The 24,627-nt window shown below is 35.2% G+C and overlaps 1 long non-coding RNA gene across 1 annotated transcript; it reads right to left on the reverse strand.

Moving 5' to 3' along the window:
* Positions 1-21,161: 21,161 nt before the first annotated feature.
* LOC128647930 (uncharacterized) lies at positions 21,162-21,729 on the reverse strand. Its single transcript, XR_008400461.1, has 3 exons — positions 21,634-21,729; positions 21,390-21,493; positions 21,162-21,249 (listed from the first exon to the last, which is right to left on the reverse strand). It is a non-coding gene; the product is annotated as an uncharacterized LOC128647930 (long non-coding RNA).
* Positions 21,730-24,627: the final 2,898 nt, after the last annotated feature.

Below are 24,627 nucleotides of genomic sequence, written 5' to 3' on the forward strand. Positions count from 1 at the left end.
AAGAAACAGGCATAGAGGTGAGAAATGTGTTAACTTATACAGGGAATAAATTAGGTAGGGAAACTAAACAGGTTAACGTAGGCCCCCCTCCATTACTGAAGGAGGAAAAAATATTAGAAGATTACTTTGCAGAAGGTTGCAGTGATATATAATAGATAGATCTTAAATGACCAATTGTTTGATTTGTTTGTTCAAATACAGTTTGTTTATTTGTTTTTTGTATTTCTTTTGGTAACAAAAAAATGAGTTATGTGATAACAGCCTTTCACGAGAAAAACAACAGGTGTGATGTATTGGTTTTGAGAATGTATTGATTAAGGTAGATAACGCAGATAAGAATCTGAAAACGGACTGTATTAATTAATGCATACCAACATTTGATGAAACAAATATGTAATCTACTGTATAAGGCACTTGTTGTGTTTGATGATGTTATCTCAATAAAAACAATTTTAACATAAATACCGCTGGAATTTAGAGTTCACAGAATGGCTGGGTTTTCAGTGCGTTAGGCTCCAAAAAGGGAGCGTAGAGCATAATTTACCGCCACTGCAACTCTCAATACCAGCGTTGCTTACGGACGTGGCCAGCTTCAAAAACGATTCCCCCATAGGAAACAATGGGGCTGTTTGAGCTGAAAAAAAACCTAACACCTGCTAAAAAGCAGCGTTCAGCTCCTAACGCAGCCCCATTGTTTCCTATGGGGAAACACTCCCTAAGTCTGCACCTAACACCCTAACATGTACCCCGAGTCTAAACACCCCTAACCTTACACTTATTAACCCCTAATCTGCCGACCCCGATATCGCTGACACCTGCATATTTTTTTTAACCCCTAATCTGCCGCTCCGTACACCGTACACCGCCGCAACCTACGTTATCCCTATGAACCCCTGATCTGCGGCCCCTAACACCGCCGACCCCTATACTATATTTATTAACCCCTAATCTGCCGCCCCAATGTCGCCTCCACCTACCTACAATTATTAACCCCTAATCTGCCAACCGGACCTCACCGATACTATAATAAATGTATTAACCCCTAATCCGCCTCACTCCCGCCTCAATAACCCTATAAGAAATATTATTAACCCCTAATCTGTCCTCCCTAACATCGCCGACACCTAACTTCACTTATTAACCCCTAATCTGCAGACCGGAACTCACCGCTACTATAATAAATGTATTAACCCCTAAAGCTAAGTCTAACCCTAACACTAACACCCCCCTAAGTTAAATATAATTTAAATTTAACGAAATAAATTAACTCTTATTAAATAAATTATTCCTATTTAAAGCTAAATACTTACCTGTAAAATAAACCCTAATATAGCTACAATATAAATTATAATTATATTGTAGCTATTTTAGGATTTATATTTATTTTACAGGCAACTTTGTATTTATTTTAACCAGGTACAATAGCTATTAAATAGTTAATAACTATTTAATAGCTACCTAGTTAAAATAATTACAAAATTACCTGTAAAATAAATCCTAACCTAAGTTACAATTAAACCTAACACTACACTATCAATAAATTAATTAAATACAATACCTACAAATAAATACAATTAAATAAACTAACTAAAGTACAAAAAATAAAAAAGAACTAAGTTACAAAAAATAAAAAAATATTTACAAACATTAGAAAAATATTACAACAATTTTAAACTAATTACACCTACTCTAAGCCCCCTAATAAAATAACAAAGCCCCCCAAAATAAAAAAATGATCTACCCTATTCTAAATTAAAAAAGTTCAAAGCTCTTTTACCTTACCAGCCCTGAAAAGGGCCATTTGCGGGGCATGCCCCAAATAATTCAGCTCTTTTGCCTGTAAAAAAAACACATACAATACCCCCCCCAACATTACAACCCACCACCCACATACCCCTAATCTAACCTAAACCCCCCTTAAATAAACCTAACACTAAGCCCCTGAAAATCTCCCTACCTTGTATTCACCACGCCGGGTTCACCGATCGGTCCAGAAGAGCCTCCGATGTCTTCATCCAAGCCCAAGAGGGGGCTGAAGAGTGACGTCCATCCTCCGGCTGAAGTCTTGATCCAAGTGGCAAATGAAGAAGTCCATCTTCGGGAAGAAATCTTCATCCTATCCGGGCAAAAGAGGACATCCGGACCGGCAAACATCTTCATCCAAGCCGCATCTTCTATGTTGTTCCATCCGATGACGAGCGGCTGATCTTGAAGACCTCCGGCGCGGATCCATCCTCTTCATTCGACGCCCAACTGAAGAATGAAGGTTCCTTTAAGGGACGTCATCCAAGATGGCGTCCCTCGAATTCCGATTGGCTGATAGGATTATATCAGCCAATCAGAATTAAGGTAGGAAAATTCTGATTGGCTGATGGAATCAGCCAATCAGATTCAAGTTCAATCCGATTGGCTGATTGGATCAGCCAATCAGATTGAGCTCGCATTCTATTGGCTGATCAGAGCAGCCAATAGAATGCGAGCTCAATCTGATTGGCTGATTGGATCAGCCAATCGGATTGAACTTGAATCTGATTGGCTGATTCCATCAGCCAATCAGAATTTTCCTACCTTAATTCCGATTGGCTGATAGAATCCTATCAGCCAATCGGAATAGGGTAGGGCATTTTTTTATTTTGGGGGGCTTTGTTATTTTATTAGGGGGCTTAGAGTAGGTGTAATTAGTTTAAAATTGTTGTAATATTTTTCTAATGTTTGTAAATATTTTTTTTTTTGTAACTTAGTTCTTTTTTATTTTTTTGTACTTTAGTTACTTAGTTTATTTAATTGTATTTATTTGTAGGTATTGTATTTAATTTATTTATTGATAGTGTAGTGTTAGGTTTAATTGTAGATAATTGTAGGCATTTTATTTAATTTATTTATTGATAGTGTAGTGTTAGGTTTAATTGTAACTTAGGTTAGGATTTATTTTACAGGTAATTTTGTAATTATTTTAACTAGGTAACTATTAAATATTTATTAACTATTTAATAGCTATTGTACCTGGTTAAAATAATTACAAAGTTGCCTGTAAAATAAATATTAATCCTAAAATAGCTACAATATAATTATAATTTATATTGTAGCTATATTAGGGTTTATTTTACAGGTAAGTATTTAGCTTTAAATAGGAATAATTTATTTAATAAGAGTTAATTTATTTCATTAGATTTAAAATATATTTAAGTTAGGGGGGTGTTAGTGTTAGGGTTAGACTTAGCTTTAGGGGTTAATACATTTATTATAGTAGCGGTGTGGTCCGGTCGGCAGATTAGGGGTTAATAATTGTAGGTAGGTGGAGGCGACATTGGGGGCGGCAGATTAGGGGTTAATAAATATAATATAGGGGTCGGCTGTGTTAGGGGCAGCAGATTAGGGGTACATAGGTATAATGTAGGTTGCGGCGGTGTACGGAGCAGCAGATTAGGGGTTAAAAAAATATGCAGGTGTCAGCGATAGTGGGGGCGTCAGATTAGGGGTTAATAAATATTATGTAGGTGTCGGCGGTATTAGGGGCAGCAGATTAGGGGTACATAGGGATAACGTAGGTGGTGGCGGTGTGCGGTCGGCAGATTAGGGGTTAAAGAAATTTAATAGAGTGGCGGTGATGTGAGGGGGCCTCGGTTTAGGGGTACATAGGTAGTTTATAGGTGTTAGTGTACTTTAGAGCACAGTAGTTAAGAGCTTTATAAACTGGCGTTAGCCAAGAAAGCTCTTAACTACTGACTTTTTTCTGCGGCTGGAGTTTTGTCGTTAGATTTCTAACGCTTACTTCAGCCACGACTCTAAATACCAGCGTTAGAAAGATCCCATTGAAAAGATAGGATACGCAATTGACGTAAGGGGATCTGCGGTATGGCAAAGTGAGCGTTAGACCCTTTCCTGACTGACTCTAAATACCAGCGGTAGCCCAAAACCAGCGTTAGAAGCCTCTAACGCTGGTTTTGACGGCTAATGCCAAACTCTAAATCTAGCCGATAGTGTTTAGATATTATTGTCGGTCGTGATATTTAATTTGAAAAAGTTTAATATAATGGAAAAGTCCATATAAGTGACTGTCATAGTGTTTAGGTCTTATTGTTGATCGTGATATTTAATCTGAAAAAGTTAAATATAATGGAAAAAATCCATATAAATCGAAAACATGGCTTTATTAGAATAATAAGTAAAACTCACAGATGTATATCTCCAATGTTAGTGGAGATAATGTTATATATATGATGGAAATAATTAATGTGGATAAAGTTTAAAGTGTTCATAATTGATCTATATGCCTAACATTTATATAATCAAACTCTATGCACATAAAAAGATGTGTTAGGTTCATGTAATTGTGTATGTGTATTTATTATTGGTGTGTGTTCACGTATCAGTGGTGGTTGAAAAATGATAAATTTGATTGTTTGATAGGGACTTAAACAATTTATTTAAAAGAAAAAGAGAAATATTCAAGGGTGGGGATCTATCAATTGAAGGCTGCCAAATCCAAACTGGCATTGAGCCCGAAAGGATGTAGCATCTTCAATCGATAGATCCAGTATGTCTCGCGCTGTCTGAGTCTATTAAGCCTATTGTAATCTGAACTTTTAGGAACAAAGTCAATTGGAACATAGTTGAAAATATATGGGTTTCCATTGTGTTTAGTTAGGCAATGGTTAGGTATACTATGTTTAATTTATTTTTTTTTGGAATTTTTGCAGTTGCGATGATGTTCACCCCATCTATTCCTCAAATTTCTGGAGGTGTGGCCTACATATTGGAGGCCGCATATACACTCCATGAGGTAAACTGTGAAAGATGAGTTGCAATTGAAAAAAATGGGAATTTGAAAAGTCTCCCCTGTAACTGTGGATCTGAAATTTCTAGTGCCTGATCTTATAATTTTGCATGATCCGCATCCTGTTTTCCCACATTTGTATATCCCGTGAATACCAAATAACCCTTTATTGCGGATTGAATTTTGCAGTGTTTTATTGGAAGATTTATGTTTCACTTTCTTACTGGGAGCTAGCTGATTTCTAAGTGTTGGCGCTCTCCTGTAAATAATTCTTTGTGTGTCCTTTACTAGATGTTTTAGAACTGGATCTCTTTGTATTATATACCAATGTTTTTTTATTATGTGTTGTATTTTGTGGAAATCAGAATTATATTGTGTTATGAAAATAGTTTCTTTCTCTACAAAGGGGATTTCTGTATTAAAAATGTGAAATTTAAACAGGAGCGCTATAGCTAAAGGTGTGAGATAAATATTTAGACTAGTGAATGTAAAAACTACACAATTAGCGTGTGAAACTTCAATATTGATATAAAATATACAAAATATACAAATTGGAAAGTAGCAAATGCTTAGTGATAAAGTGTCAAATGTTCAGTGATAAAATAATTTGTGAACATTTGACACTTTATCACTAAGCATTTGCTACTTTCCTATTTGTATATTTTGTATATTTTATATCAATATTGAAGTTTCACACGCTAATTGTGTAGTTTTTACATTCACTAGTCTAAATATTTATCTCACACCTTTAGCTATAGCGCTCCTGTTTAAATTTCACATTTTTTATCCTCTTATACACCTATATTAGGGACATTTTAGGTATATCAGGAGTTTGGTGCTTTTACCCTGCGCTTTTTAATCCACTCTTTTAGGATTTCTGTATTAGTAGTTTTGTTGTCTAGTAGAATAAAAACATCTATGTAACGGCCATAGAAGACCAGGTTCGCCCCAAAGTCCGCTGAATAGATGTATTTTTCTTCAAAGAAACCCATAAATAGGTTAGCAAAACTAGGGGCGAACCTTGTCCCCCATGGCCGTTCCTTTGGTCTGTAAATAAAACCTATCTTGGTAAATAAAATAATTGTGCTGTAAAATAAAAAGGATGCTTTCTAAAATAAAATCACATTGTGTACTCGGCAAATAAATATCCTTTTTGAGAAAGTGAGAAATTGCTAGTAGGCCTAAATCATGTGAAATATTCGAGTATAAAGAACTGACGTCACAAGTAATCCAAATGAGATTTCTATTATTGATATTGATTTTCTTTAGATGTTGTAATAAGTGAGTACTGTCCTTAATGTATGATGGTAATGTCACCACATATTTTTGCAAATATTGATCTATGAAATATGACAAATTGTAAGTAAGGTTGCCAATCCCAGTAATGATTGGACGTCCTGGGGGATTCATTTTATTTTTGTGGATTTTGGGTAAATGATAATAATGAGCAATGCCAGGATTTTGTATTTTTAAGAAATCTTATTCATTTTTGTTTAAGATATTCAAGGAAACCCCTTTTTCTATGAGTTCAGTATAGGAATGTAAATATTTATCAGTGGGATCTCACTGTAGGATTTGATAGTAATCTGAGTCTCCCAAAATTCTATCTGCTTCTCTAATGTAATCCACCAAATCTTGGATTACTATTCCGCCGCCTTTGTCGGCATCGCGGATAATGATATTGGGGTTATTTTTGAGATTACAGATGGCCTTTTGTTGGCTCAGATGACAATAATTCCTCTTTTTCTTTTTTGATTTTAATAAATTGTCAAAATCTTCCAGGACCATATTATGATACAACTCTATATATTCCTTCCCTACATTGGTGGGATTGAAATTAGATTTGTTTTTTACATCAGTGTGCATAAAACCATCAAATAGATGAGTGGTGAGATCATTAGTTTCTGAATATAGACAGACTAAGTTTTTATTGGATGGAATGGGATCAGTCAAAATTAGTTGTGTTTGAGAAGGTTCAATTTGGTTCAATTTGGTTAATTTTGAATTTTTTGTTCGCAAAATACTTCTGCATAGTCTGTCTATATTCAGAAACATCTGGAGTGACGTAAGAATCGAGTCTGGCGGATCGAAGCTTACGTTACAAAATTCTACTTTTGCCGGTCTCGAGCCTTTGATAACTAAGGCGAATCAGCCTCGCCACAAATATGCTGCGGAATTCCAGCGTATTTGAGGTTGACGGCTTGATAACTAGGCCCCAATATCATTTCCAAGACTTACTTCAAAGATGTTGATACCAATAGTTTTCTGAATTATCACAGCAATCACCACAGGAATTGGATACATAATGTACCGTACAGCCAATTCCGAAGGATGAGACGAAATTGTAGTGATTACAATACCTTTTAAGAACAGAGCCAAATACTATACAACAGATTCATAGAAAAAGAATATCCCCCTTACCTACTTGATAGGGCATTAGAGAGAGCAACAAATCTTAATAGAGAAGATATTCTACTAGACAACAAAACTGCTAATACAGAAATCCCCTTTGGAGAAAAAGAAACTATTTTCATAACACAATATCATTCTGATTTCCACAAAATACAACACATAATAAAAAAACATTGGTATATAATACAAAGAGATCCAGTTCTAAAACATCTAGTAAAGGACACACCAAGAATTATTTACAGGAGAGTGCCAACACTTAGAAATCAGCTAGCTCCCAGTAAGAAAGTGAAACATAAGCAGATGAAGAAGCCCCGGAAGCAGAGGAGGAGGCCGCGGAACCAGAGGCCCCTCAAGGACCTGCACCCCGCAGTGCATGGGCACCCCGCCGTGCACGGGTACCCCGCCAAGCACAACAACAGGAAATAGCGGAGGTGCGGGTTCTACTAGACTACATAGACCAGATGTGTAACTCCCGGATACAAAATATAGAAGGCCGAACTCGAATTCTTGAAGGACAAAACAAAATAATTGAAGGCCAAAACCAAATAATAAACATACTTACTAGAATAGAAGAAGGGCAAAACAGAACCTTTAATCTACACCAAGAGATGTTTAGTTTTTTCCGGGAGGCGCATGCTGGTCTGCCTCCTGGTCCGTTTCCTGCTGCTGTGCCTCCTGCTGCTGGGCCTCCTGCTGCTGGGCCATCTTCTCCTGCTGGGCCATCTTCTCCTGCCGGGCCATCTTCTCCTGCCGGGCCATCTTCTCCTGCCAGGCCATCTTCTCCTGCCAGGCCATCTCCTCCTGCAGAGCCATCTCCTCCTCCTCAGCCATCTCCTCCTCCTCACCTTGGTCAACCCAGTACTCTTCCTTCCACTCTTCCCACAACATCTCCAAGGAGAACTCGTCAGAGTCGGCAGTTGCCCCTCCCAGAGCCTCAGCCCCGTGGGAAGAGGGGAAGGAAGAGGAAGTAAGTATTTGTTTCCATATTTAATGTTTTTTTTTATTTAATGTGTAATGGATAGGTATGTGATGATGTAGTTTTCATACACTTGTGGACCACACTCTGTATATAATCTACTTCTATGGGACCGGGTCCATGGAGGCAGATTGTTTGCAGAGTGTGGGTTATAAGTGTGTGAAAACCACATCATCACATACCTATCCTTGTTCATGATATTGATTGGTTTCTGTGATGTGATATCCAAACTGTTTCCCGAATCGCAAACAAAATTACCATTACAATTATCCATGATGGCATATTACTGTTTGAATGCCAATAACACAGCTTAAAGGGACAGTCAGAAAATTATTGATTACAAAGAAAACACTGTATTACGCATTATCAAGTTGGAAACAACAAAACATGGAGAAATACGTGTGACTTATGTGCTTACCCTTGTATCTATGACTATGAAAAATGACCACTTATTTGTTGTTCTGACATAACAACATTTTAGATATCAATGATCAATACATGGTAAATAATATGCTGTATGAGCACAAGGTTTTACATAAACAAATGCTATCCAAATGCCCTCTAGTGGTCAAATTGCATAATGATTACATACACTCTTCAAGCTCTAACAAATGAGCACACGAACCTCATAGGTTTAGCTAGCAAATTAAAATAAACACAGACAAATGATTAATTGGTGAGAAACCTTTGATATCATTGATATTACAAAATTGACTTTTATAATAATGCAAAACATGATTTGTTTTCTAAACTGTCCCTTTAACAAAATTACATATGCTAACATATATTTGCAGATTGTTGGTATATCTACATGTACTTGTTCAAACAATAAATATTGAAATCAGATTTAGATTGACGTGTTAAATAAAGTCTATTTTCTTAAAGAGACATTATTGTGTTAATTTATTTTTATAAAGACATTTGTTTTAACAATCAATATGGTTTAAAGTCCTTTTAGGAGTGGGGGGTGAAAATATGCTAACAATAATATATTTGGAGATTAACCAATGTGGAACTCATACATGATACAAAAATAAACATTTGCATTAAAGGGACAGTATACTATATTTTTAACATAACTGTATGTAATAGACACTACTAGAAACAACAATATTAACATATACTGATATCAATATTACAAAGCTTTAAACACTTTCAAAGAAAATTGGGTTAGCTCTATTGAACATATAGCTGAACCCCCATTACAACCGTAAAACAAGACAAAACCCCATCATTAACATATGAAAAGGCCCTTTACACAAACAGGAGAAAGCTGGAGATGGTACTCACATGAAACTCAGAGGCTTGGCGAGGAGTCTGAAAATTACTTACATTTTCTTTGAACAGAAGCAAAATGAAACGTGTATTTGTTAAACAATGGACTATCTAACTAGAGACAAAATAAAAAGTTTTGATTTATAATGTGAGTGTCTAATGAACCTTTAATAAAATATACGACGAAATTACATTTAGAAGAAGTCGACATCATATATTTAGCATATGATAAAGATAAATGCATATTGATTACTTTATTCTAACACAATAGCGCATATTTATGAATTAGATATCTTTAACATTAAACACAACAGTCATTTTTCCTAAAAAGGAACATATTGTTGACCAACATATTAAACAACATGGACTATAGAGATTTGCACTTGCCTCAAAATATCTTATGCATGAAAACATTTTGCTTTCGTTCGTTTATTCAACCAGATATCCAGCAAAAGAGAATGTGGTGGTCTTTATCAGCTATGGGTCAACAATGTAACATGATGCAAAAAATCCATATTCGCAATGTTTTTAAACTTGGCTTCATTCACAAACGTGTTTAACGTGCACAAACAAATATTGCGGGACTACGTAATACAATCAGACGTTTTTTTACCTTTGCATGTGACGTCTTAATTAACATGGCGCTTCCTTGATCACGTAAGAACGCAATCCGATAAAAGGCACATTCCTGATCACGTAAGAACGCAAACAAAAAAAAAGGCGCATTCTTGATCGCGTAAAAACGCCATCCAATAAAAGGTGCATCCTTGATCGCGTAAAAACGTCAGTCAATACAAGGAATCATTGGACAGCTTGGCAGGTGACGTCTTAAGCAACATGGCGCATCCACGATCGCAGAAAAATCGCAGCCAATACAAGGACTCAGTTGACAGCTTGGCATATCACTAAGAAACGTATTTATATTTTTGAAACTAGTATGTGTCTAGATTGCTATCTAGGAATGTCACAAAATCATGAATCATCTTTTCGGACTTGACTGTCCCTTTAACTATAGCTATGGTGTATATCTTTAACATTTAAAAGATACACATGAGAAATACATATGCCATTGATGTTTTAAGATATGTTTAGATTGTTTTAGAATAACAATAATGACACATGTATTGATCAAACGGGTCATTTATTCAAGTTGAAATATGGTCAGACTACCTATAGCCATATATGGGAGGAGAAGTATTTTTTAACAATATTTTGAAAAACATATTCCTCATCTAAAATATGCGCATTACACACAGAGATTGATTTGGTTACACTTTTACAATAAGATAGAATAGAAAATGAAATACATGTGCTGTCAACATTACAATAAGATTGTTTATTATTAAGATTATATGTCCTTGTTGATGTAAAAAGGACAAAAACGCTTTAGAAATGGAAATACATTCATTAACAATTGTGCTCACCATCACTTAAAGGGACATGATTTTTATTTATAAAAAGAGGATACACAGAGACAATAAAATTTCAAGAAAATGAACACTTTACAGGGATTATATCATTGTATCAATCCTCAGATCATTTGTTAAAGGTGCATCAATTCATGCAGAGTTTATAAATACACACATGGATGTGAAATTTGAAATATACATATATAACAATCTATATATACATATATAAAACAATTACTATGCTAATCATAATCATGCAATGATAAAGCTTTTAGAAAAAAATATAAAGACACAAATAAAAATTAATTTTGGGTATGTCCCTTTAAGGATCAACCAGATAAAATAGAGATTTCAATCAATGACATGAATAAGGAGGACAAAGAATCGTGCAATGACATGTCTTTTATTAGTATGTCAGAAAACCACAACGTTTATAAATAATATGGTAAAGATCAGAAAAATTGGAGCCATATGACAAGGTAACAGAGTGCATCACAGTCCATGAAGAGAGTTGCCAAGGGCCACCATAGCCCCATTGGAGCCATATGACAAGGTAACAGAGTGCATCACAGTCCATGAAGAGAGTTGCCAAGGGCCACCATAGCCCCATTGGAGCCATATGACAAGATAACAGAGTGCATCACAGTCCATGAAGAGAGTTGCCAAGGGCCACCATAGCCCCATTGGAGCCATATGACAAGGTAACAGAGTGCATCACAGTCCATGAAGAGAGTTGCCAAGGGCCAGCATAGCCCCATTGTAGATATATGACAAGGTAACAGAGTGCATCACAGTCCATGAAGAGAGTTGCCAAGGGCCAGCATAGCCCCATTGTAGATATTTGACAAGGTAACAGAGTGCATCACAGTTCATGAAGAGAGTTGCCAAGGGCCACCATAGCCCCATTGGAGCCATATGACAAGGTAACAGAGTGCATCACAGTCCATGAAGAGAGTTGCCAAGGGCCACCATAGCCCCATTGGAGCCATATGACAAGGTAAAAGAGTGCAACAGGCACAACAATAAACTTAAAAAAAGGCCAAATGGCAACAATAACAAAAACATCAACATGTGGATGGAGGATTCTTATCTGCGCCCTTGGAGCATCTCCAGATCCTCCACTTACTGGTCATCTTCTTCATCGTCCTGTGCATTTCCAGCTCCAGATTCAGGCCTTGAATTTAATAGCATGATTTGACGCAGAGTCAAATCCTGAACCCGGAGCTGGGCCTGCATGGTGTCGTTCATCCCTCTCAGGACAGCTGCGTTCCTCAACACGGCCTGCTCTACTCGTGCTATACCTTCTAGCATGAGCCATGCTGAGTCACAGCCTAAAATAAAGAATAAATCAAATATTAAGGATAATTACACAACAGAAGAAAAAATAAGCAAAGATACATTGTCATCATAAAGACAAATCATTCTTTACATCAATTTGTTGAAATTGATTCTTTACACATTAAATATGTTATTCAGACAGACCGAAATCATTAAAGGGACAGTTTCCTCAAACATGTTGTCCCCTTTAATTGGTTTTCGATGATCCACTTATACAGCTTGAGTGTATAAAATCTTGTTAAAGGATTTACATTGTACTTACATTAGCAATTTAAATATTTTAATTATACTGTGGTAGGCACACCTATCCTTAAACATTTTGGCGTTGAGGACAAGCTGTGTAAACATAGCAACCTGAAGAAATTACATTCCCACTGGGTTAGACAAGAGATAATGTATCAACATTTGTACATAAATTGTTTGATCCAAGTAAAGGTGATTGGTATATGTAGTGATATCAAATTAAAGGGACACTGAACCTAAATATTTAATTGACTGATTCAGATAGAGCATGACATTACAAATATTTAAAAATTACACATATTCTTTAAATGTTTGAATTCTCTAGCTAGATTTTGAATGCAAGAATGTAGGTTTATAGGGCAGGCCATATTTGTTTATCAACTTTGGTTGTCCCTGCTGGTTGATGGATACATTCATCCAACAATAAAGAAATGATGTCCACAATTATTTTCTATTTAAAATTAATTCTAGGCATTTCTTTGTTTCAATAAAGATAGCAAGAGAATGACGAATAATTCATAAGAGAAGTAAATTATAAATTTGATTAACATTGCATGCTCTATTTGAATCACAATAGAAACAATTTGCCTTCAGTGTACCTTTAAGTATCTTATAATGTGGATTTTGAATGATACTTACTGCTGTGCCTGGGAAGGACAATCCGACACCCAGGACAATGAAGGTTGAGACAGGGGGGAGGGATGGGATTGGATTGGGGAGGGATGGGATTTGGTTGGGGAGGGATGAGCTGCTGCTCCGGGGTAGGCCGTACAGCTGGGGAGTGGTGAGTTGGGGTCTGGGCAGCTGGGGTAGCTGTACGGCGCATAATACGGGGAGAGCGGCGAAGGGGGATGAAGGACCGTTTTTTGGGAGGGACAGGAAAGGACAAATGGGAAGGGCCGGCAGGGGTCTGGGCCTGGGCAGGGGTCTGGACCTGGGCAGGAGTCTGGGCCTGGGCAGGAGTCTGGGCCTGGGCAGGGGTCTGGGCCTGGGCAGGGGTCTGGGCCTGGGCAGGGGTCTGGGCCTGGGCCTGGGCAGGGGTCTGGGCCTGGGCCTGGGCAGGGGTCTGGGACTGGGCAGGGGACTGGACAGGGGCGGAAAACAGATGACCAGAGGAGGAGGATCCATCTGAAATAAATAATACAAATATATTAACATCTCATACATCATGAAATCAAATCAACGCATTTAAAATTGATTATGTTTTCAATATACTTAGAAGTGTGTTTGAATTTCTAAACAATTATGAACTGAGGATATGGTATGCATATAGGCACTCAGATGAATATCAATGACTGTCTGTACAATTATAACATTATTATTGTGGTTTGGCCTGGAATATGCATGTGACATCATGATGGCATGAATTATAAATAAAATTAAAAAAAAAACATCCAAGCATATTTTCATGCTGTCTGATATAGAAAGGGGGCAGTAGTGTATTTGAACGGACAAATAATATTCCTTTTTAAAGTGCAAAAGCTGTAGACTTTGAATGTCTTCAATAAAATGATTTCCAATAAAGCAACATGTTGTAAACATGATAAATATATTTCACATACCATCAGACTTCAAGGCAGCCTCTTCCTCCTCCGTCACACATGTTAAATCAATCTCTGTAAAACATAACATGTTGTGTACACGTTAAGATCAGATATTATAACATATGTTACTGTTGCTCAAAGACACACATCAATGTTGCATTAAAGATATACACACCCAAAGTTATGATTTACATCATTTTGATGGAGCATACAAATGACATTAGATTTGTTATTCTCAATGATTCAGATTTTCGATGTATTGTTTGTATTAATTTTAAAATCATAAAAGCATAGTACATAGAACATTTAAGATTTCTCATGTGTGTATCACTTGATGACTGTTGTCAAAAATGAACATGGAAACAAACATATGCTATACATCTTCTGAATAACAAAGGTGTAGACTAAGAAAGTTTTAATTATTAATCTTTCAATATTCCAAGAAAATTAATATATAATCAGAGGAGTAAATTATATGTTTGTTTCAAATGTTATGCTTCATGAGAATCATGCTCATAATATTGATTACCAATACACCTTCAATGACATATAAATAAGTCAATGGACTTACCAGAAGACCGCAAATGCGGCTCTGTGTCAGTGCTGGATTCCTCGGGGCTCCCCACACCAACTCTCTCTATGAATGATATAGATATATATTAGTGAACACATTTGGGATAGCACTAAATCACATCTGTAGCGATTTTTAAGAATAAACAACTTGAAAATGTGAAGAATAGAGCAGTCATTATCCAAAAAAATGCTTGATTGAATCAAGGGGATTCTGTTAATAATGATGTATTGAACATATGTTTAATTTCTGACTATATTAGACATCAAACTCATCTCATACGATGCTATTGCATATCTAAATATACCCATTGATCAATGTTCTTAAAAGAATACACACAAACCACATTTTGAATAACAGCTGTTGACAAATATAAACAAAGACATGTGGCACATCGAGCCATTTGTGCAATGTACAGTAATCTTGTTTAGGACACAACACATATTTATCACAATACAAAACCAAATTGATTAGTACAAATATGTAATCATGGTGCTGTTAGATTATGCTGATATCTATAAAGTAACTCCAACAGTGAATATGTGAATTATATATCAATATTGTCTAATCCAAAGAATGTAAAGATGAATGAATCTATTGTTTATTAAAGGGACACTGACATGATTTATTTCAATCATTGATTTCACTGTTCAAACTGTTCCAAATTATTTTACATTGACTCCTATTATAATTGGAATGTTGCTACAATTTAATCTTAAATGCAGATAAGCAATATTGGATTCAATAAATATTGTTTGTTGAAGGTATCCACCAATCATCAATCAAAACCCAGCTTGGTCAACCAAAATTGAGCTGCAGATAAACTTACATTCTTGATTTTAAAATACATTTAGCAATATAATATTTCACATATGATTATAGTATTATATTTAAATGTTGATTAATATTGCATGCTCTATCTGAATGACAACATTAATAATTTTAGCTCAGTGTCCCTTTAATATAAAAATATATTGATTTGACAATGTTGGTGTTAATGAATTCTCTACTCCATATGTTGATGTAATGAATGGGATTGAGCATGCAATTCCAATCTAATATGTTATTTAAGGATATCCTAAGAATTATTTAATTTTCATCTATTAAAGGGACATGAAGCTCTAAATGTGTAATTGTATACTTTTTGAAACTATGTACTACTGTTATCTGAACACATGATTTTAACTTTTGTAAAAATGCCAATTTATGCATAAAAAAACAGCCGGATAATACCAGTAATGCATTGTTTAACCTAAACCAAAATCCATTTTTTTTAAAAGAACTAAAACAATAGACTGAACCAATGTAGCTTATAAAATGTTTAAACAAAACAATAAAATCATGTTTAAAAATCATTCTATGTAAAATTTAGTTGGCATGTCCCTTAAATGACGTGATCAATTTCAAAAATGGAATCTATATTTTTAAAATCTAAACATATGCAAAAGTGTGTGTATTTTTAAAAAATGTATACAAATAAGATTAAGCAATACACAAGGGAAGAATATAAATTGGACATTCAAAGAATCTTACATTAAAATTAAGACATCCCGAATAGATGGGATATCTTAAATTACAAACAAAATCAGAGTAGTCTTACAATGTAATCCTATTTTTTGGTTTTATTTATTCTTATTTGCAAAAAGTTATAAAATCCATTTTGCAGATACATATAAATATTGAACAATGTGGATTTAGTATGTAATGTTCTGTCCATGTTTCTAAGACAAATGTCAATTAAAATGAGACATACCATACTGTGACAAGCCCTGCCTTGAGGATCCAGCACCAACATCCAGATCTGTAATATATTAAATGAGGATTGGATATCATTAATACAAATCATGCCATGTTTAAAATCTTTACATTATTAGCAAATCAATTAAAAACTATTAATCCTTTGGTAGTCCCATGAGTTAATTGTTTCCTCAATTAAATTCATGATAAATATATCCTGTACTCTTATTTTCAATCAGTTGTGTTGTTTACTGTAGCTTAAATTTTTTTTTTTTGTTATTTCATTCTCATCAATTGATGGGCATATGTTATAATTTTTTTGGATTCTGCTTTTTTCTTTTTTTATTATGTCTAATATTGAAAATAAGAATACTGTATTCTTCACATATATAATAATTCACATTTCATTTTGACCAACATGTGTAAAGCAATGCCACTTACAGCAAACCCATGTTAACGTGTATGCGCAATTCCATTTTCGCGATCATTGCGCAATGATTCTAAGCGGAATTACGCATCCGTCATTTGACCAACATGTATAAAGCAATGCCACTTACAGCAAACCCATGTTAACGTGTATGCGCAATTCCATTTTCGCAATCATTGCGCAATGATTCCAAGCGGGATTACGCATCCGTCATTTGACCAACATGTATAAAGCAATGCCACTTACAGCAAACCCATGTTAACGTGTATGCGCAATTCCATTTTCGCGATCATTGCGCAATGATTCCAAGCGGAATTACGCATCCGTCATTTGACCAACATGTATAAAGCAATGCCACTTACAGCAAACCCATGTTAACGTGTATGCGCAATTCCATTTTCGCGATCATTGCGCAATGATTCCAAGCGGAATTACGCATCCGTCATTTGACCAACATGTATAAAGCAATGCCACTTACAGCAAACCCATGTTAACGTGTATGCGCTATTCCATTTTCGCTCTGTGACGCATATTCTGTAGAGCTTAAGAAACATCATTCCTATTTCATGTGTCACTAATCTAAAATCAGATATCTAAACATCATATGTAGTGTATGTTGTGAGATCTGTATAGGTTTAGTATCTGACTATATACACATTTTTAAAAAAAATTCAAATATTAAGATATTATATGAAGTTGGATAGTTACCTGGTTCAGATTCTCCATCATCTCCTCCCAGGCCACCGGACGGAGAAGCAGCTGCCCTGGCCCCGGCGTCAGGACTTTCAGATCCCGCAGCTGGGAGGGAAGAAGAGGAGGCCGAGGATGGTGAGGATCTAAATCTTTTGGGGACCCGGAGATTGAGGAGCTCGCATAAAGTCACCTCATAAGGGAGTAGGTATAGTTTCCGCGGGGCCTTTCTTTGGCCCCCTCTTTTACGGGCTTGTACCCAGTCCCTTATGAGGTTGACTTTTTTTGTTAAGCGCAACCTCATATCTCCGAATCTCCTCATGATTTGATCCTGGCTCCTCTGGACGTCACACACCAATTTAACCGCATTGGTGATAGACTCCCAGAGGGCCTTCTTAACAGGTGCATCTGTCAACCTCCTCTTGTTCCCAAACAGCTGGGGATAAAAGTCCTTGACGGCGTCGACCAGTGCAGCGCTCTCCTGCTTGGTGAACCTGGGAGATGACATGCCTGCTGGGTTTTCAGATATAATAGATATATATATATATAAATTATATATACAGTACGCCTGTAGGCATTAGAGAACTGACAAAGATGGCAACGTGTAATGGACTTTTATATGGTGAAGTAAACATGAGATGCACCATGGGACAAGTTATCTGTACATCTGATTGGATAAAAGTTTGAAATATTGTTAGAATGTCTGTGAGACCATCCTGACTCAAGTTGTGTTTGTGTGATGAACTCTGATTGGCAATTCCTTAATGTTTCATATCTTAGTAACTTCCTTACACATACCTCCTGGTGGTGCTGTAACTTCATTTTTCATGTAGACTTATTTGTAACTCATGGGCCTGTCATGTGGATATGTGTGACACAGATTTAATATCCGTGATCCGTTAAATATTAATGATAACATTCTATTTAAAATCTAATTCTGTCACATTATTAAATGTTGTATACATTTTTCGGGTTAATAACGGTCTGTTTCTTTAATACAAATACACATTTAATATTGTATGTCTTTATTGTTCATAAAATCAATTTCTTGACTTATTGTGAAGTATTGATATTGCTCTATTAAATGTATTTTATAATGCATATTGATTGTGTGCTATTGCGTGACATTAGACTCTAATGTTTAAAGATGCTAATCTGGTGTTTCAAGATGCGTTTCCCACGCAATATTTCTGAATGTTCAAATTCAGGTTATAATGTCAGTAACTTGGATAATCTGTTTATAAATGTTAAACTACAGGTTTGTTTGTTATTAGTAAATAAACCTCGAGCTTGTATTTGTCTGAACTGCTCATATATGTTATTGTGCAATGGCGTCTTTATTTTTAAATAGACATTACAAACAAACAATTGTATCAAATGATCTGTAGAGATAGAAAATTGTTTAGACTTTAAAATGTAACTCAATTTATCTTAGTATTTAGATATCCTCAACAGAAGAAATTTAAATGCACATGGTTGAGCCAATCACATAAGGCATCTCTGTGCATCCACCAATCTTCATCTACTGAGCCTATCTCGATATGCTTTTCAAGCAAAATATGTCAAGATAAGAAGAGAAGTAAATACACTCTTTAAATCTCTTAAAGGGACACTGTCCAAACAAATTTAGCGTTCGTGATTCAGATTGAGCATGAAATGTTAAGCAACTTTATAATTTAATCCGATTCTCAAATGTTAAGAATTATTTTGTTATCTTTCTTTGCAAATCAATAATGATATTTTAGATTACGGACAATTGTTGCAAAAAACCTGGGTTGTCCTTGATGATTGTTGGATAAATTAATCCAACCAAAAAAAACAAGTTCTGTCCAGAGTACTGAAGCAAATAAATTATCTATTTAATGCCTTATTTTTAAATTAATCATAGCAACATCACAAGGAACATTCATAATATGAGACAATTTTTAAAGTTGCTTAAAATAGAATACTCATTCAGAATGTATAAATCATTAATTTTTTAACTGTCTCCCTTTAAGTATATTTTGAGTTCATGTCCCTTTAAAGAGACATTTCACAATAATTCTTGAAAAATCAGAAACCTAGGCACCTTCCTTTTGCTAAATTAGTATAACATATGAGTAAAGCATATTTAGATTAACTTCTGGATTGTTTTACACACTGACTGAAATATATATTGTAAAGGATGTATTTCGGAGTCTTCAGCTTAGAGGGACATTAAGCTATATGTTATGTATGCATTTTGGATAAGATTATAATATTTGAACAACTTAATATGTTTTGGTATTCAATCATTAGATTGTAATTATATATATTTTTGGATTAAATACATATCTACATAGGCTATTTTGATGCTGATTGTTGGTTGCACATAGATGCCTTATGTAATTGAGTAAGATATGTGCATTGATGTATCTTTTTCGAAGTATATTTAAAGACTGAATGTAATTCTATAGTACTTTCTAAATATGTTTAAATTATTTTATGATTTTTTAAAAAATCAATACACAATATACTTTGTGAATGTCCCTTTAAGGACCAAAACATTTGGAATGTTGATTTAACATTGTCAAAATAAACTAAAGGGGAATGAAAATTATATATATATATATATATATATATATATATATACATATATATATATATATATATATATCTGATGTCTAACCCAAGAGGTAAGATTTTAAAAACTACATAATATTAATAACTATAGTTAAATGACTCCACTAGAAAATTAAATCTATTAACCTGGCATCCAATAACTAGCTTGGGAAAAATATGAAGTTAAATGACCTACCATTTATAAATGTAAACTTTAAAAATTTTTAGAAAATAATGTTTTGAGATACCTAAGGAAGATACAAGATCTTATAAAATTAATTTTACATTCAACAACACTGTCACTTTAATGTAATTGAACCACTTCCCCTTCTTAAAAGTGAAACAAAATAATTTATGTCAAATTTTGACTACATATCCGACATTATTTTAACATCTAAGAATTTCAAAAGAAAAGCATCGATGGATCTCACTCCCCAATTAATCCCCAATTAATTTAAAAAAGATATTTTAATTTAATATTCTCTGAATCAGTGGATTTTCTAAAATTAATGCATTATTTGATCTTATGCATGTGCTTGTCAAATAGCCAACTACCAGTCATGGGAGTCAAATGGTTTTTTATTGACAGATTATATGGATATTTATTATAATCTGTTCAAAAGAGTGTATTTAATAATAAAATGTTTATTATTACCATTTAAAAAATTAAAAGTTTCTGAAACAAAAACAAAAAAATATTCCTGGAAGTCATCAGATGACAATCTGAAATTAAAAAACAAAATTTTAACAAAGTTAATACACACATTGTCAAATATTCATAAAATACATGTACAATCATCTTGTGTCTATGCTCTAACTTTGTTCAACATTTTATCAAGATATTTATTAATTAAATTTAAAAATAAATAAAATAAACATACACCATTATATTGATAAATAAATAATAAAAATTAAATTTAAATATCTGAATTTCTAGTTATACATAATAATGTATATCACATTTCCATAATATATATGTATGCTGAACATAAATGTAATATTTCATGTCCATTCAAATACCTCTATATCAACTATAATATGTATTCCTTTTTCTGATTGTGATCCCTAAATATCTAATTATGAAATATGTATGACTAATGTATGTAAGCTACTAATATTCGACATTCTTCCTGTGATTCTTAACTAGCATGCATTAGTACACCAATCTGGATAATGCATGGTCTTTGAAAGTCAATTCAGGGGTAAACAGTTGATCTTCAATAGGTGTCTTATTCATCAGTTCATAAAATAGAGGACTGTGAAATACCATCTAAAAAAGTAAAATCATCTAAGCGTCTGATTGTGATCCCTAAATATCTAATTATGAACTAAATATGACTAATGTATGTAAGCTACTAATATTCAACATTCTTCCTGTGATTCTTAACTAGCATGCATTGGTACACCAACCTGGATAATGCATGGTCTTTGAAAGTCAATTCAGGGGTAAACAGTTGATCTTCAATAGGTGTCTTATTCATCAGTTCATAAAATAGAGGACTGTGAAATACCATCTAAAAAAGTAAAATCATCTAAGTGTCTGATTGTGATCCCTAAATATCTAATTATGAACTAAATATGACTAATGTATGTAAGATACTAATATTCAACATTCTTCCTGTGATTCTTAACTAGCATGCATTGGTACACCAACCTGGATAATGCATGGTCTTTGAAAGTCAATTCAGGGGTAAACAGTTGATCTTCAATAGGTGTCTTATTCATCATTTCAAAAATAGAGGACTGTGAAATACCATCTAAAAATTAGAAAATAATCTAAGTGTCTCCAATAGGATGCCTCCACAGCCTTATTCTATCAAATAGTTGGCACTTACCATGTGAACATGTCTTTGTATGGTTTTCAAGGTCAGCAGATTGGAAAGATAATGCCAGACATGATCCCATTGGTATACTTCAATTTCAATCTTGGCTTTTTCCACTGTCAGTCTGGGCAATCTTCACTGTCAGGCTTCTAATTCTTCCCTTTCAGTCTTTAGATTAAGTCAGCTCCCTAATGGCAGAAAAAGTTTAATAAAAATGACTACAAGTGTGTGAATCAGTTCTGTACCCCTCTACCACCCCCCATTTCTGAATCAATTTCTGTCACTAGCTTACTAAGCGTGTGTAGCATCTTGTGTTATGTTCTATCAAGTGTGAAGATGAGTCATATTGAGCAGAACGAACCTCTAATGTGTGACATTGAACCATAGTCATGCTAGAGGATAGTTATGCTAGAGGATCCCTTTCTGAGTATTTACATTTTAAGTAATGTGTAAACTAAATACTAGTTTAGAAAATGTATGCCATATGATGTATTTGTATACAATTCATGCCAGCAACAGTCCATACATTTAAACTTACCAGCTGAAGTCCTCTTTAAAAACCAGGTGGCAAAGACTCGCTACAGGACCCAATGCTCAGAGCATCACCTATATTAATAAATTAAAAACATTTTTAGAATTTGATGAACAATCCTAACATGTTTGCACAATTCTCTACTTGTCATTTCCCTAGAGTTCACATCTATTGACAATACTCCAATCTAACTTCTATTATTTACCGTCTAAAGTGGCGGTTGATGATGTCTGCTCTGACATTGAGCCCCTCGTCCCAGAATGGCCCCTCTAGAACAGGATCATCCTCCTCATCTCTGAGGAGGTTTCGGTGCGCCGGGACGCCCTGCAGCATCCCAGCCCGCTGTGCAATATTATGCAGGACGCTACAGGCTACAACAATCTTAGCCACCTTCTTTGGGTTGTACTGGAGGGCTCCTCCTGACCTGTCCAGGCACCTGAACCTCATCTTCAGGAGCCCGAACATCCGTTCAACCACCGCCCTGGTTCTCTTATGAGCCCTATTGTAGCGCTCCTCAGACACATCAGTCGGGCTACGCAAGGGGGTAATGAGCCAAGGCCGGCTCATGTACCCAGAATCACCTATAAATTATGAACAGAACATAATTCAAACAGAATCCTCAAAATAGTATTTGGAGTCCAATAAAAATTTTTGGACACGATAATCCACTAACAAATGTTTATTTTGTAAAAGAATAATCTAGTTCAATATTATTCTCTATCTTCCCATTTCAGCTAAGACATGCTACATATGCGTATTTCTCCTAAACCAAACCTTGTGTAAAATGCAAACGAAATGGTTACATTGCATTCTCTATCTGAGCATTTAAGGTAAGACATGCTACATATCTGCATTGAACTAAAAGTAGACATTAGCGGAAAGAGACAATGACATGGTTAAATTGCATTAGCTAATATCTTCCCATTTCAGCTAAGACATGCTACATATGCGTATTTCTCCTAAACCAAACCTTGTGTAAAATGCAAACGAAATGGTTACATTGCATTCTCTATCTGAGCATTTAAGGTAAGACATGCTACATATCTGCATTGAACTAAAAGTAGACATTAGCGGAAAGAGACAATGACATGGTTAAATTGCATTAGCTAATATCTTCACATTTCAGCTAAGACATGCTACATATGCGTATTTCTCCTAAACCAAACCTTGTGTAAAATGCAAACTAAATGGTTACATTGCATTCTCTATCTGAGCATTTAAGGGAAGACATGCTACATATCTGCATTGAACTAAAAGTAGACATTAGCGGAAAGAGACAATGACATGGTTAAATTGCATTAGCTAATATCTTGCCATTTCAGCTAAGATATGCTACATATGCGTATTTCTCCTAAACCAGACCTTGTCTAAAATGGCAACGAAATGGTTACATTGCATTCTCTATCTGAGCATTTAAGGTAAGACATGCTACATATCTGCATTGAACTAAAAGTAGACATTAGCGGAAAGAGACAATGACATGGTTAAATTGCATTTGCTGCTATCTTCCCATTTCAGCTAAGACATGCTACATATGCGTATTTCTCCTAAACCAAACCTTGTGTAAAATGCAAACTAAATGGTTACATTGCATTCTCTATCTGAGCATTTAAGGTAAGACATGCTACATATCTGCATTGAACTAAAAGTAGACATTAGCGGGAAAATAAAATAAATGGTTAAATTGCATCCGATAGCTGAACATTACGCTAACATTTTAAAACTACAGTGGCAATTGTCAAACTAATTAACCATGTTGTGCACAAATACTCACCAACGAGATAACCAGGGGGCATTTGTCTTTCCTCAAACGGTCTCCACAGGGACGACAGAGAGAGGATGCGGGCATCATGACTAGCCCCTCCAAAATTCGCACACACGTGCATAATCCTCATCTGTGCGTCACAAACATACTGCACGTTGAGGCTATGAAAATGTTTGCGATTTCTGAAGGGCAAGTCATCAATTGGAGCACGCAGCGCAATGTGGGTACAATCTATGGCTCCCAAGACATTGGGCAATTGAGCAATATCAAAGAATTCCCGCTTCAGGCACCTTCAATCACCATCATTCTGTGGGAATCCTATGTATTGCTTACTGGTACGTACCATGGCGTCCAGAAAGTTATCAAACACCACAGAGAATGTACCTTGAGCCAGGCCATGCATGTACATTTCTCCGGATTGAAAACTCCCGGAGGCCAAGACGTATAGACAGCTTAGCATCTTACTCATGGCGGGAACAGCAGTCCTTATTCTTATACGTGGCTCCAAATGAGGTTTAAGAAGATCGT

The sequence above is a fragment of the Bombina bombina genome, chromosome 2 (genome assembly GCF_027579735.1).
Source record: "Bombina bombina isolate aBomBom1 chromosome 2, aBomBom1.pri, whole genome shotgun sequence".
NCBI lineage: Eukaryota > Metazoa > Chordata > Amphibia > Anura > Bombinatoridae > Bombina > Bombina bombina.